Genomic DNA, 17533 nt, shown 5'->3' on the forward strand with positions numbered 1-17533 from the left:
TATATACAGTATATAATTATATACATCTTTTAGCATTGTTTAGTATTATGTAGTATTATGTGTATTAGTATTACAAATAATGCTAGTAATACTATTTCACATAACACACATAATATTAGTATGTGTATGTAGTATTATGTGCATTAGTACATAGTATTATGTGTATTAGTATTATGTGTACACATACACACACACAGACAAACAGATGCAAAGTGTATTTATTTAGCTAGCTAGTTAGTTAGTTAGTTAGTTAGTTGAAATGTAAAATATAGCATGTTCTTGACAGGTTTCATTAAATACACCTTTCTACTCCTCATGTTGCTCTTTAGCTCCGCCCACAGTGAAATCTCATTGGTCCAAAATATTTTTCTCCATAGCTGTCTATTACTAAACCTCCTTGCCTTGAACTTGTCGTTTCACTATATTAACTGTTCACCGAGTATCCCATTATTGCAAAACGACCTTTGTTCAGTAAAACACATTCTCTGAACCTGAAAACAACATTTTTCTGAAAGGCTTCATCTTCCAAGCTGTGTTTAGTCTCTCTTTGCGCACGTGAAAAATGCAGTCTTTTACTGTCCCATTGAGCAGAAAGGGTAAATTAAGAGTGTGCTGTTTCAACGCGAGGAGACAGCTCTCCAATAGACAACAGACATTGATATGTTGCCACGGAGACTCATCCTGATCCAAGCAAATAAAGGAGGAGGAGACGGTAAGGGAAAAAATGACTTACAAATAGGTCCCCCTTTCTCTCTTTCTCGCTCTCTTTCGCTCTCTCCGCAGCCAGTGAGAAAATTGAGAATTTGTTAAAAGGTCGCAGTGGATCAAAGTCATGTTGCGGCAGGCTACCTGCCCAGCTACTGGAGTGCTAACCCAATAGGCAACAGACATTGATATGTTGCCACGGAGACTCATCCTGATCCAAGCAAATAAAGGAGGAGGAGACGGTAAGGGAAAAAATGACTTACAAATAGGTCCCCCTTTCTCTCTTTCTCGCTCTCTTTCGCTCTCTCCGCAGCCAGTGAGAAAATTGAGAATTTGTTAAAAGGTCGCAGTGGATCAAAGTCATGTTGCGGCAGGCTACCTGCCAAGCTACTGGAGTGCTAACACTTGGCAGACCAGAAAGAGAAAGAATGTGCCATCTGCACCCGAATCAGTGAACATTAGGGAGCGGGCCTAAAAACAGAGCTGGCCTGAGGATAGAGCACTGCTACCAATCATTGTCATATTACAACCCCTCCTCACCAGCCCCCCACCCTGCCAAAATGCCTCCCTGACTAACCTCCCTCCAGCAAACTGCCAAACAATCCTAGTCGCCATGAAAATAAAGATGCATAGAGTCAAGAGAGCATTTGAGCTGGACGTTTCTGGTTTTACATTGGACATTTTTTTTCTGCTTTGCTCTGCTTGAGCTCTGCTGAACACTGAAGAAATGTGAAAAGACTGACTAAAATGTGTTACACACTTCCCTTTAGCTGTTACAATGTTAGTTTAAAATTGTCAGAATATGATATATTAATATATTTGTACTACACATGCATACATACACAAAACCATACATGTACCTTCACACATGCATATGTGTTATGTTCATTTAAAGAAAGAATGAAAAATGAAAGAGATGGGAGAATTTTTTGTATTATTATTATCGTCATTATTCATTTATCTATTTATTTAAACATTAATATAATACAGTATGATGTGTTTTTATGTTTTATATTTTAATCTATAAATAATTATCTTCCACTATTCCTTAATTCTTTTCTTTTTGAAACCTGTTCAAAAGTTTGGGATCAGTATGACTGACTGACTGATTGATTGATTGATTGATTGATTGATTGATTGATTGATTGATTGATTGTTTGATTGATTGTTTGATTGATTCATTCATTAATTGATTCATTCATTCGTTCATTGATTCATTCATTGATTCATTCATTTATTTATTGAATGAAAATAATTTGATTCAGCAAGGTCTTAAATTGATTATTTAAATTTTTTTATAAATGCTGTTGTTTTAGAACTTTATATTCATCAAAAAATCCTGGAAAATTCTGCTTTCCAAAAAAATATTATTAATATACTGTTATATTATTCAACTGTTTTCAACATTAATAACAGTGAGAAATGTTTCAAATCAGCATATAAGAATGATTTCTGAAGGATCATGTGGCACTGAAGATAAGAATAGTAGCTGCTGAAAATCGCCATATTCTGTGAAAAAAGTTGCCATTAACAGTTGTTTTAAATTGTAATAATATTTCACATTACAGTTTGTACTGTATTTTGATCAAATAAATGCAGCGTGAACATAAGAGACTGTTCAAAAACATTTAAAAAATCTTAGCAACCGCCAAACTTATATATTATAATTCCACTTTTAAGAATATATCAAACATTCCCAGCTCTAGGCATTGTCCTATTCACTTGTCACTGGTTTTACCGAAGTCTCTATTCTCTCTTTCTAGAGGGCCGCTAATCCTCTACTCCGCTATTCAAACCTGAATCAATGTGTTTCTTTACTATTAAAAGAGTGTTCTCTCCACTTTTCTGTGAGCTACGGCTCAGGATTTTTTCTGGCTTTCCACTTCCTGTTAAATACCACAGAGTTCTGATGAGGTTAAGCCTGGAGTCAGGTGGAATTGTGTCTATCTGCGAGCTGAAGACTGCCGAGCAGCGTTGGAACTGAAGTCCGGCGTACAGGAGAGCTCACACTGGTCGGGACAGATTAGATACAAAGTGGCCTGCAACAGCGAGATACAGGAGAAGAGAGAGCAAGCTGGGTTCTTTCCTCATCCTCCACCTATAATGGAGTTGTGGCTGCAGAGAGAAGAATGACAGATCTCTCATGTGAATGAGCTGCAATGCTCAGACAGACAGTGACGGGACTGGTGCATTATGGGAAATCTGGTAAATGTGATTCTGAGAGACTTGTATCACTATAAATATTGCTGAATGTAAGTAACTTGAATAAACCCTTATCCTCAAGGATTAAACTTCTAAATGATCAGATTTACAAGTTCAGACATTACTGTGCACCGAAGGAAGGACTACAATTCTAAAAATGAAGGATCTTTATTGGAATCTATAATTCTATGCAGAACCTTTAAAGGGAAAGTTACTCAAAAATGAAAACTCTGTCATTATTTATTCACACTGAAGTTGTTCCAAACTTGTATGAGTTTCTTTCTTCTGCTGAACACGAAAGAAGATATTTTAAAGAACGTGGGAAGACAGTTGCTGGTCCCCATCAGAAACACATGGTTTACACAAAAATATTAAACAAAACAACTGTCTTCAACATTGATAATAATAATAAGAAATAAGAAACGACCAACTGTAGCAATCACCTACAACACTCTAGCATTGCAAAAGCATCTTTTGCACTGGGAAACACCAATTAATGGTGCAGTATGTAATATTAACAGCTCACGCGGGTTGCCAGATTGAGAAAATGCGAATGAGTGCAATTGACAGTGGAAGGTGATGAACCTCATACTGTAAGTTTATGAGTTGATTTACACACATTTTAATATGCCTCTGGCCAAAGAGCTTTTTAGATGGGTGGTGAGGCTTTTTAGATCGGGTAGAATCTGCGATCTCTGACCCAGTTTGTTTGCTGGCTTGCATGGGTGCAATACGCTGTTTTCCACCAACTGGCAACCCCCGTGTTGAAATAATATTGGGTAAAATGGCAGTGAGCGGAATCACATAGTCCAAAACAAAAACAGACAATCTGACACGGAACACACAGAACTAGCTGTTTTTTTCAGAGAAACAAGTTTGTAAACTTAGCATGTTTCCTAAATATCTGCAAACATATTTTCATGCTTTAGTACAGTCAAAATATTACATACAGTACCTTTAAATGTCATAAAAATCATGCATTTCACAATTCAATAATGATATGCAAATGTGCTGGACCGATACTCATTATGACTGCATCGATTTGGCTCTATAATCAAAAGGCTCCATTTCAAGCAAAGTCTAAACCTAATGAGTAAAGTAAATGTTTTTCTCTCTCTCTGAAGTCCAAGTCTTGTGTGAAACATTATCTTTGCCATCTCCGTTTAAAAAAAGTGTGATTTTCAAAGGTTTTGATCTGACATCAAGCAGTCTAATTTACAGATGGACCAGTCTAGCACTTGCTTCATGCAGTGGCACTTTGGATAATAGACAGTGAAGATCAGATGATTTTAATAAAGCAGAAGATATGGAGAGCCGTGGTAAATTGGTTCCGGAACAATCTAACACTAGCTGGCGATGACATCGGCCTGTGAGGTTCAGGACATACCTTTGAGAGAGCAATTAGATTGAGTTAAGGAGGGATTCTTCACTAAAGTTCTGGGTTCAATTGCTTGGAGAGAATCTGTCTTGTGGAGTGTGAGTGGATGAAACTTCTAGATCATCCATAACTGACAATGAATTTGTGGAATTAATCTTAACGCAACTTAAATCAGATAGTTACCACTCTTACTGACTCACCGGAGTCACCGGGAGATTTATATCAGGTGAGTTAAAGCACTGGGGAATTTTTTCTTAACCTAAACAGATCAATTATTTCACTGCATTTCCTCGATTTTCTGTCTCTATAGAGTGTTGCACTGAAGATATGAGTCACGAGCAGGAAAAAAATCCAACTTATCATTATATCAACCATAACATAACAGCTCAGTATTGACAAATCCGGTTTTTCCTCCATTTGAGTGGGCAGTCGTGTTAAGATTCTGTCATTTGATTTAGTAAGTAGCAAGAGGTCACTGTCAGTCTGAAGCTCTTCAACAAGCTCTATCTGGAAATCTAATCCGCAGTCCAGTCTGGCCGATCAATGGCCTCCAGACCAATGAGAGCCCTAAATATCTGCAAACATATTTTCATGCTTTAGTACAGTCAAAATATTACATACAGTACCTTTAAATGTCATAAAAATCATGCATTTCACAATTCAATAATGATATGCAAATGTGCTGGACCGATACTCATTATGACTGCATCGATTTGGCTCTATAATCAAAAGGCTCCATTTCAAGCAAAGTCTAAACCTAATGAGTAAAGTAAATGTTTTTCTCTCTCTCTGAAGTCCAAGTCTTGTGTGAAACATTATCTTTGCCATCTCCGTTTAAAAAAAGTGTGATTTTCAAAGGTTTTGATCTGACATCAAGCCTTCTAATTTACAGATGGACCAGTCTAGCACTTGCTTCATGCAGTGGCACTTTGGATAATAGACAGTGAAGATCAGATGATTTTAATAAAGCAGAAGATATGGAGAGCCGTGGTAAATTGGTTCCGGAACAATCTAACACTAGCTGGCGATGACATCGGCCTGTGAGGTTCAGGACATACCTTTGAGAGAGCAATTAGATCGAGTTAAGGAGGGATTCTTCACTAAAGTTCTGGGTTCAATTGCTTGGAGAGAATCTGTCTTGTGGAGTGTGAGTGGATGAAACTTCTAGATCATCCATAACTGACAATGAATTTGTGGAATTAATCTTAACGCAACTTAAATCAGATAGTTACCACTCTTACTGACTCACCGGAGTCACCGGGAGATTTATATCAGGTGAGTTAAAGCACTGGGGAATTTTTTCTTAACCTAAACAGATCAATTATTTCACTGCATTTCCTCGATTTTCTGTCTCTATAGAGTGTTGCACTGAAGATATGAGTCACGAGCAGGAAAAAAATCCAACTTATCATTATATCAACCATAACATAACAGCTCAGTATTGACAAATCCGGTTTTTCCTCCATTTGAGTGGGCAGTCGTGTTAAGATTCTGTCATTTGATTTAGTAAGTAGCAAGAGGTCACTGTCAGTCTGAAGCTCTTCAACAAGCTCTATCTGGAAATCTAATCCGCAGTCCAGTCTGGCCGATCAATGGCCTCCAGACCAATGAGAGCGGCCGAACCTGCTGCACTCCCACTCTTATCAGTCGAGTCGAGCGCTGTCTTCGTCAGCCATGGCTTCATTTACCTCCACAGCAAGAGACGGACTACATGATGGACAGGAGAAATGAACAAACACATCCGGATGAGAAGAGAATCCCAGAATGCATTATGATGATCATAGCATATAAACAATAGGAAATATTAAAATAAATATATAAATAAACAAAAAAGACATATACAAGTAATATATATTAAATATCATTTTTAAAGTATAATATATTAAATATAATTTTTTACATTATAGTTTTACAGAGTACAGATATTTACATTGTTACTAAAAATATATTTAAAATAAATTATGCTCTTTTGAGTTCTGAAAAAAAAAGCAGCACAACAAGTCTTCAGCATTGATAATCTTAAGAAATGTTTCTTGAGCAGAAAATCAGTATATTAGAATGATTTCTGAAGGATCGTGTGACACTAAAGACTGGAGTAATGATGCTGAAAATTCAGCTTTGCATCACAGGAATAAATTAAATTTTAAAATATTTAAAAAGAAAACAGCTATTTTAAATTATAATACTACTTTACAATATAACCATTTTTCTTGTTCGAATAAATGTAGCCTAATAATTAATGTGGGGGAAAAAAGACAGAAAATCTTACTGACCCGGAACTTTTGAACAGTAGTGTATATTATTTTAATGAAATCAAATTAATTCAAGAATTTTTAATACCATGATCGTTCTAGAATAATGTTTTCTGAAATAGGATGCATGGTTTAGAACTGGTCTGAATTTAGATAGATAGATTTATTGAAAAGATACATTTTAATACTATATTATTTTTACCATAGTAAAAATTATAATAATAATTATAATAATTGTAGTACCACTTTTTTTTAGTACCACATAATTTTAGTACCATTTTTTTTTACCATAGTAATACTCTTTTATTTTGATTAGGCACATCAAAGTCCTGCAATTGCAAATATAATGGCATATAATAAATATGATAAACATTCAGTCTCATTATTTCTAATGGTATCATTAGTACCATGGTACCTCCACTGTACTTTATGTTTTTAGTTATTTTTTATTTTTGTTAGTACCATGCTGTGACATAGTCTTAAAGCTGCATTTGGAAAACTGCTATTCAAAAAATAAATAAATAAAAGACTGACCCCTTCTAAGGAAGCCCAGAAATGCTATTCATTAGCCAGTAGTTATTTTGAGCTAATAGAGAAAGCTCATAGTGCTTATGTTAACTGACATGCACCTCATTAGCAACTACAGTAAATCATCATTCTGTAGTCCAGCCTTTGTTCTCCATTCATTTCTATGGCCAAAGAATCTCACTGTTGTTCAGTGCTGTGTTAGAAAGAGCTGGTACACAACATTAGCATGCAGGCCGAGCAGGTCAATTTGTTAGCATGACAGAGATGTAATTATGAAATGCAGTTCTTTAAAAGTCGGACTATTTGGATTCATCATTTTTAGCGGCGAGTATAAAGGACTGAGAGCGGCCAAGTGGAGACTCGGGGGCAGTAATTGGATGATGCTGCAAGGTCATGCAGTGATACAGTTCAATAGGAAACCTGTTATAATTACTTGTATGTATCAGAGCCGGCATGATGTAAATACAAAGCTGAGAAACAGAAGGATAAATTGGCCCCTGGTGTAAATAAAGCAGGATTCTGCCGATTCCTCTGAGAGATGGGGTATAATGATCTGAGGACAGTATGATAAAAGATGCTGGGATGCTAAAAGATACATTTTCAGTTCATCTTTTAATGTGCTTATATTTACCTCATTTGTGCAGCCAGGTATGGACTAATGACTGTATTATTTGTTAAAAATGCCACTACGATCATAAAATGTTTAGATTTAAAGTCATAGTTCACTCAAAAATTCATCATTTACTTTTATGAATTTATAAATTCATCCCATTGCCATGGAAGCTTGCTTACACCATGAGATAAAAAAAAATTTAAAACGTAATTGTGACTTTTTTTCTTGCAATTCTGAGTTTATATCTCAGAATTAGGATTTTTTTTTTTGTCTCAAAATTCAGAATTTTGAGACAGTCAGAATTATAAGATAAAAAGTCAGAATTGTGAGATATAAACAAGCAATTCTGAGAAGAAAAGTCAGAATTTTGAGATAAAAAGTCAGAATTGCGAGACAAACTCAACTGCGAGAGTCAGAATTGCCATATATAAATATGCAGAAATTGTGAGACATAAACTCTCGTGAGAATTCTTTTTTTCCCTTCAGAATTGTGAGTTTATTATTATTATTTTTTCATCTGAATTGTGAGATAAAAAAGTCACAATTTCCTTTTTTTTTTTTTTTTGTCCTGTGGCAGAAACAAGTTTTCGTTCAATGCTGTTCCAACTTGTACGGCTTTTTTTATGTTTTTGTTCATATATTGAATGGACAGTTTTTAAATATTTTCTATTGTGTTAATGATGTTTAAACGGCTCCTTTTTGTTCCACATATAGAAGAAAGAAATTCATTGGAATGTAAATGTAAATGTTGGAAAAAATTTGACTTTTGTGTAAAAGTGAACTATCCCTTTAAGGACTTTTATGACAAAATTGACATGTCTTTGTGCTGTTAGCTGATCAGCGAGCACGTTTTGAAGAGGCAGAGTGAATTATGGGTCGCCCTCTCAGACACCTGCTCCACCAAACAGCGCATTTGCAACCATCATTGTTTCTTCAAATCAAACCACAGTCGACGACCGCCATTTTAAGAGCAATGAACCCACTACTAGGGTGACCATACGTGCCATTTTCCCAGGACCCATCCTGGCCAGGATTTCTATATTGCCTAAAATATCTAGGTTTTGGCTTTGTTTGCGTGTGCAGACCGATCGGTGTATGACATCAAAATACCTCGAGAGCATTTTGAAAGCATAAGGAACCGTCTGTATGGTATTGTGATGTCATACACCGATCCATCTTGATGAGGAAACAGATTTGGAGAGAAATGGTACAGCTCTTCTCACAGATGCGCCACTTGCTCCAGACAGGCCAGGGGGGAAGGAACCTCCACTTTTAGCCCACTCAACCGAACTTAGACGGCTAATACTTAAACATAAACCTCTGCTGGCTCACTTTAAAAACACATTCTGATAATAAGCTGCGAAAGGGTAATGTAAGGGTGATATCATTTTATTTCCCTGATAGACTTTATTGTACTCACTAAATAAATAAATATGCTTGAATAAAATATATTGATTTGATTTTAAAATATTTTTATAATTTTAATTAATATAATTTTTTACTGTATATTATCTTAAAGGGTTAGTTCACCCAAAAATGAAAATTAGTCCATAAATTACTCACGTATGACGTATGAGGTCAGCGTTGCGCATGCGCCGGTGAGTCTCGTGAAAACCAATGTTTGTTAACAAGTCTTATGCCGCACTAAGTCAAGTCAAGTCAACCTTTATTTATATAGCTCTTTTAACAATACAGATTGTGTCAAAGCAACTGTACAGCATTAATTAGGAAAATAGTGTGTCAATAATGCAGGATTCTGCCGATTCCTCTGAGAGATGGGGTATAATGATCTGAGGACAGTATGATAAAAGATGCTGGGATGCTAAAAGATACATTTTCAGTTCATCTTTTAATGTGCTTATATTTACCTCATTTGTGCAGCCAGGTATGGACTAATGACTGTATTATTTGTTAAAAATGCCACTACGATCATAAAATGTTTAGATTTAAAGTCATAGTTCACTCAAAAATTCATCATTTACTTTTATGAATTTATAAATTCATCCCATTGCCATGGAAGCTTGCTTACACCATGAGATAAAAAAAAATTTAAAACGTAATTGTGACTTTTTTTCTTGCAATTCTGAGTTTATATCTCAGAATTAGGATTTTTTTTTTTGTCTCAAAATTCAGAATTTTGAGACAGTCAGAATTATAAGATAAAAAGTCAGAATTGTGAGATATAAACAAGCAATTCTGAGAAGAAAAGTCAGAATTTTGAGATAAAAAGTCAGAATTGCGAGACAAACTCAACTGCGAGAGTCAGAATTGCCATATATAAATATGCAGAAATTGTGAGACATAAACTCTCGTGAGAATTCTTTTTTTCCCTTCAGAATTGTGAGTTTATTATTATTATTTTTTCATCTGAATTGTGAGATAAAAAAGTCACAATTTCCTTTTTTTTTTTTTTTTTGTCCTGTGGCAGAAACAAGTTTTCGTTCAATGCTGTTCCAACTTGTACGGCTTTTTTTATGTTTTTGTTCATATATTGAATGGACAGTTTTTAAATATTTTCTATTGTGTTAATGATGTTTAAACGGCTCCTTTTTGTTCCACATATAGAAGAAAGAAATTCATTGGAATGTAAATGTAAATGTTGGAAAAAATTTGACTTTTGTGTAAAAGTGAACTATCCCTTTAAGGACTTTTATGACAAAATTGACATGTCTTTGTGCTGTTAGCTGATCAGCGAGCACGTTTTGAAGAGGCAGAGTGAATTATGGGTCGCCCTCTCAGACACCTGCTCCACCAAACAGCGCATTTGCAACCATCATTGTTTCTTCAAATCAAACCACAGTCGACGACCGCCATTTTAAGAGCAATGAACCCACTACTAGGGTGACCATACGTGCCATTTTCCCAGGACCCATCCTGGCCAGGATTTCTATATTGCCTAAAATATCTAGGTTTTGGCTTTGTTTGCGTGTGCAGACCGATCGGTGTATGACATCAAAATACCTCGAGAGCATTTTGAAAGCATAAGGAACCGTCTGTATGGTATTGTGATGTCATACACCGATCCATCTTGATGAGGAAACAGATTTGGAGAGAAATGGTACAGCTCTTCTCACAGATGCGCCACTTGCTCCAGACAGGCCAGGGGGGAAGGAACCTCCACTTTTAGCCCACTCAACCGAACTTAGACGGCTAATACTTAAACATAAACCTCTGCTGGCTCACTTTAAAAACACATTCTGATAATAAGCTGCGAAAGGGTAATGTAAGGGTGATATCATTTTATTTCCCTGATAGACTTTATTGTACTCACTAAATAAATAAATATGCTTGAATAAAATATATTGATTTGATTTTAAAATATTTTTATAATTTTAATTAATATAATTTTTTACTGTATATTATCTTAAAGGGTTAGTTCACCCAAAAATGAAAATTAGTCCATAAATTACTCACGTATGACGTATGAGGTCAGCGTTGCGCATGCGCCGGTGAGTCTCGTGAAAACCAATGTTTGTTAACAAGTCTTATGCCGCACTAAGTCAAGTCAAGTCAACCTTTATTTATATAGCTCTTTTAACAATACAGATTGTGTCAAAGCAACTGTACAGCATTAATTAGGAAAATAGTGTGTCAATAATGCAAAGTGACAATAGTAAACACTCATTTTTCAGTTAAAGACAGTTCATCATTGAATTCAGTGATGTCATAATCCAGCTCAGTTCAGTTTAAATAGTATCTGTGCAATCAAGTCAACGATATCGCTGGAAATGAAGTGTCCCCAACTAAGCAAGCCTAAGCAAGAGGCAGCGGCAAGGAACCAAAACTCCATCGGTGACAGAATGGAGAAAAACCCTTGGGAGAAACCAGGCTCAGTCGGGGGGCCAGTTCTCCTCTGGCCAGATTTAAGGTAGCAAAATGGCAATTTATAAATAGCAACAGTAATTTGACTAGAAGCGTTGCTAATTAATATTTATGAGCTCAATCTTCTCCATGTGGAGTTGTGTCGACGTCACAACCATCTTTAGCCCAAACTTTTCTAGCTCCAGACATCTTTTAAAAGTACCATGTGGGATATTGCCAGCTCCCAGGCCAGCCAGAGGTTGCAGGATGTGGGTGAGAATGAGAGATTTAGCTGTAATTACAGAAGGAAGTAAATCACTGGAGAGGAAGAGGACCAGGGCAAAGAGTGAGACTGATGCAATCAAATGCCTCAGGCAAATATACCTCCAGCCATCCCGGGCCAGGGTAAACATACACACACAAACAAACAGCTGATAAGAAAGATGAACCGCGCTCACTCAAAGATGAGCATCTGGCTCTCAGCTTTATCCTCTGCCCTAACAAACCTATACAGCTTGTAATCTTGCACAAACAATCATCCGGCCATCAGCTGGAGGACATTGATTCATCGAGTGCAGGCCAGATTTGGAAAGATCCTGGTAAACTTGACGGATCAATTGGAAATATTGCACAGTTCATCAGGAGAGCAGAGCAAAATATTGAGTAGTTCACTCAAACAAATTAATAAAATAAAACAAGTAAATAAACAAATAAATAAATTCTGTTACTCACCCTCATTTGTTCCAAACCTTTATGGCTTTCTTTCCTGTGAAATTGGCAACTGTGTCACAAAAAAAAAAAAAAATAATAATAATAATAATATATATATATATATATATATATATATCAGCACCATAATGCTATCTGTAGGAGCCACAGTTGATTTCTTTCTTTACCTAGATGTGGATCTAATAATTGTGAATCATATATTTAAATATTTGAGAAAACTTTAAAATTAAAGTCCAATGTTTTTTAATGATGGTGAGGCCATTTCCTGCAATGACTATTATTAGTTTGAATCAATAAAGTTTTTGACCACATAACAGTTATGTTTTTCTCAAAAGAAGTTATTGGAACACCAGATATTATTAAAGTTCAAGCTAACATATCATGCATGTGCAAAGAAACATTTGACAGACTGACACAGCCACATTGCAAGTCTTCTGAAGCCAAACGGAAGGAACATAACAAAATTGAAGTCATTATTTATTGGGAATCTTAATTCTCTCATCTAAATTCAAAAATGTCTCATTGATGCCACATGAGATTTCAGGAGGAAGAGAAGATTTTCAACTAAAAACAACTTAAATTTGAATCTGTTCCTCACAAAACACTATCATATGATTTTAGCAGACTTGGAATATAATGCATGAATCATATGCACTGCTTTTATAGCACTTTTTTTTTTGGTCATTTTTGAGGGTTTCAAAATCCTCAGTCCACATTATGAAAAACAGCATTTCGGAAAAATATGCAGTGCCCTCCAAAAGTTTGGAAATGCCCTAGGCAAAATGTTTTGGACACTGTCTGCATTAATTTCTTGGCGTAAATGTTTTAAAGTAACTTGCAAGCAATCTGAGTCATTATTCTGGATTATCTCATCTACATAAATTCAAATATAGTATGTCTGATCATTGAAGTCAAGTTTGAACTGAATGAGATTTTAGAACTGGGCGGACAGGAAGATTTTCAACAAAAAATTACTTAAATTTGAATCTGTTGCTCACACAACACTATCTTATGGCTTCGGCACACTTGTAATACAATGCATGAATCATATGCCCTACTTTTATAGAAGTTTTATGGTAATTTTGTCATTTTTGAGCATTTAAAAATCTCCAGACCGCATTATGAAAAAAAGGATTACGAAAAATATGCTGTGCCCTCCAAAAGTTTGGAAATGCCCTAGGCGAGTTTTGGGTTTTGGAGAATATCAGCATTAATTTCTTCGGCATAAATGCATTAAAGTAACTTGCAATTATGATTGAAGGCCAGCAGTAATGATTTGAAGCATGATGATTGGTTGAATACTATTGGCATATTCGACAGTCAGAAATGAAAATGCTTTAGACATTTAATTTTTTTGTTGTTCCTTATCATCAAGTCATCACAAAATGATAGGTGTGTATTGTCCAAAAATTGACCTTTTAAATAACATAATCTTCATTTTTCGGTGAACTATTCCTTACAGATCATAAAAAAAGTACAAAAACTTAAACATCAGGTTAAAAAGTGATTCTTAAAAAACCAATAATATAAAAATAAAAAAAAAAGTCTGATAATTTTACAGAATATCCACTTTATTTTTCCAGTTGATTTTGAAGCTGTGCAAATGCATTTTATTTTTCAAATTTTTTACTGTTTTCAGAATTGTAAAAGGAACAGCAAACTTCTGTTTATAAAGTTTCTGTAATTTTCTTAATTTCAGCCTAAAATGAGATCTAATGCTGCACAAGATTCACCTGAATAACTGGTAAAAGTCAGTCACGTGGCCATTTCTAATGATTTGGCTCCTAATAGATGGCTCAATTTTTTCCAGGACTTCATTAAAGTAAATTAGTGTTTTTGCCCGTCTGATTTAAACCTCAGACAAACCTCGCTGCCTTCTGATAACGCGATGTGTGAAGGCCCTGCTCTCAGGATATCACTCCTCTTGCTCCTGACAGTGTCATTATCCGAGTGCTTCTGTTTGATGGCTCCCAATAAGACCCTTTCAAAGACTCCTGGGTAGTTGTAGTAGTGCAGCATTTAATGAACAATGTTGCTAACAGGATGTGTGAAGGCAGTTGTAAGAGGGGGAAGGGATGGCGGAAAGGTATGGCTGTAATTACCTACTCGCTGTTTGTCTCGACGGGCATTGTGTAAAAATGACAGCCAGCAGCGACAAATACTATTCAAATTTTTCTGTAAAATCTTGGAGGGCTGTACATATTTTTGTAGGGTATAAATAATTGAGCACTTGTATGATTCTTAAAAAAAAATGTAAGCACCCACTCTCTTTCTAAAGTGCTCCGTGTACTCAGTATGTATTTTTATGGCTGTTTGTCTGCATGCTTTGAGTTTTTGTACAGAATGTAGTATAAGGACAAAAGATGAAATAATAAAATCAGACTAGATAAGTAAGAAATAATTATTAGTCAATTATTCCGCTTATACTACCTTAGCCATGCGTTTCCCTGAAAATAATTGCACACCTTAGAATGTTCGTCAGCCAATCAGATTCAACCATTCAACAGCATCTTAGTATCAGGAGATGATATTTTTTGTTTTGCATGTTAGTGCTGTCAAATGTTTGTAAAATATCTTAAAAATCTGTCTTGCAACCATCTCAAGAAAATGTCGTATGGGGTTATTTCAATATTCTGGTGATACTCCGCTGTTTTCATACCAAATGAAAAGTATCTGTAGAATGGAAAAGGCTGATTAACTCATTACAAAGCTGAATGTACAATTAATGCACGATTAAGCAAATTTTATTACATTTTGCTGTCCCTCCCCACCAAGAATTATTTTATTGAAACTTTAATTATTTACAAGAGCAAAGATAGATTCATGCAATATAATCAGTGAAATGTTTTGCACTGATCTGAATCAGCAGTGTTTTTTTTTTTTTTGGCAACAAACAATCAAGTTTCTTTTCTATACGCAGACATATTCATCTTTTATTGTACAATTTTCATTAATGGCACTTGCTAAGGCAAACATTTCTCATCACTAGCATATGAAACACTAACGCAGACTTTATATCTCACAATTTTGACATATTTCCTATTGTTTTGTAATTGTGACCTTTCTTCTTATTTTAAACATTATCTCACAGTTATCCATTTTTTTGCTCAGTAATGCTGGGTACACACTAAAAGATATTTAAAATCTTAAAAGATTTTCAAAATGTGAGAGACCACAAACATGAGGACAAAAAATCCTAGATTTAACTGTTTTGCTCTTATAGTGTTTGGTGTGCCGCGATGTGACAAAGACAACACACACCAACAGATTTTCAACCAGTCCCTTTTGTGCTGCGCCATGACTGCGTTTGTTATGCTTCCGTCTTCTGTCAGCTCGCTTTCTGATTGGATATTGTTTCGTTTCATGTGATAATCTCCAGATCGTACGCGTGCTTGTCCTCGGGGTTCCCCCCACACATCAGGATTTCTGATCGTAAATATTAAACATGTTGAATATTTACGATTTGCCTCCAACGTTCTTCCGAGCAGATTAAAGGTGGGGTAAGCGATTTCTGGTAGCCAATGTTGACATTTGAAATCACCAAAACAAAAACGCCCCTACCCCAAAAGGGTCTCGCCTCTATTTTGATTGCTCCGCCCCACACATACGTACGCAACCCAGGAAACGATTAGTTCTGTGAAACAAAGCAAAACCAATGTTACACCGTGTCTACACCGGACGCGAGTGGCGCGGCGATGACTGCGTTTGTTATGCTTCCGTCTTCTGTCAGCTCGCTTTCTGATTGGATATTGTTTCGCTTCACGTGATAATCTCCAGATCGTACGTGCGTTTGTCCTCGGGGTTCCCCCCACACATCAGGATTTCTGATCGTAAATATTAAACATGTTGAATATTTACGATTTGCCTCCAACGTTCTTCCGAGCAGATTAAAGGTGGGGTAAGCGATTTCTGGTAGCCAATGTTGACATTTGAAATCACCAAAACAAAAACGCCCCTACCCCAAAAGGGTCTCGCCTCTATTTTGATTGCTCCGCCCCACACATACGTACGCAACCCAGGAAACGATTAGTTCTGTGAAACAAAGCAAAACCAATGTTACACGCCTACACCATAGATATATATACTGTGGCGGCCAGAAAGAGGTATGGTCCTCCACAAAGCAGACGGAACACCTTCAGCACCATGGAGAGCCCCATCAGAGGAAGCAACAAGGGCTGGGCCACCCAGTAAGAGGGTTCAGGACCAGGGATAGCTCCAACACAGGTGTTCACTTTTTATCCTCTAACAGGGAGCCTCAGCTGCAGGCTGTTAGGAACAATCAGCCACCACCACATAAAAGGGAACCAAGAGGCCTCAGTAGGGTCTCAGCCGGGGAGATGAGCAGATGCTGAATGCTGGATCGCCCTAACCCCAAGCACAGGACAAGTTCTTAAGGGCGGAAGCTCAGTGGGGTCGAGTAGACACGCCCCTTACTGCTGATTGGCTACAAGTTTGTTTTGCTATTCGGCCCGAAACTGTTTTCTAAAGCGTTTTTGAAAAATCGCTTACCCCACCTTTAAGTCACCCTTAACACAACTCACACCATAAGTAAATCTTTTTAGAACCACCAAGATAATTGGGACATTGCCTAAGATTGTCGGAAGGGGAGAAATCGGCCCAAAATCAGCCCGATTATCTTGTGGTGTGTACCCAGCATAAGCAACCAATCAGAACACTTTATCAACACCCTAGCAACATCCTAGAAACCACTCATACACCTTCAGTAGAAACACGTTTTCCTCCATCCATTTCCAGCTGTTTTCTATCTATCTGTATTTGCCAGTGGAGTTTAATAGACAATGATAAATGTTCTGTTATGAGATTTTAATTATTTAAGGCTTGATATCAGACGCTGATTATCTATGAATTTATTTGCATCTCTTTTGATGAATTCCTACGGCCTGGTCAGGAAGCCCTGCATAATCCCAAACCTTGTGGCGATTCCATTTAGCTATTCCATTTGAAACAGCAGCAGATGATGCTAATGACGAGAGGGGTCATGACCTTTGCAGCTGATGTGGCGCTTCAGACCTGGAGGCAATGGCAGCTGCCGTTCCTGGCGCCTTGAATTATCCTGCTCAAAACAGAACCATGTTACTATGCCGATTGAGTTACTGGAGTATTTAAAGGGATTGTTCACCCCAAAATGACAATTCGGTCATCGTTTACTCACCCTCTTGCTATTCCAAACCCATCTGGTTTTTCCATTGCTGCTCAGTTTTCATTGTGAGCAGTTTGGACATTTTCGTATAATTCCTTCAGATTGAACTATCCCTTTAAAGAGTTATCGAATTTAGTTTATGATTGCTAAGGTTCTGGATTTCG

This window comes from Sinocyclocheilus anshuiensis, unplaced genomic scaffold (genome assembly GCF_001515605.1).
Source record: "Sinocyclocheilus anshuiensis isolate Anshui unplaced genomic scaffold, SAMN03320099.WGS_v1.1 scaffold119, whole genome shotgun sequence".
NCBI lineage: Eukaryota > Metazoa > Chordata > Actinopteri > Cypriniformes > Cyprinidae > Sinocyclocheilus > Sinocyclocheilus anshuiensis.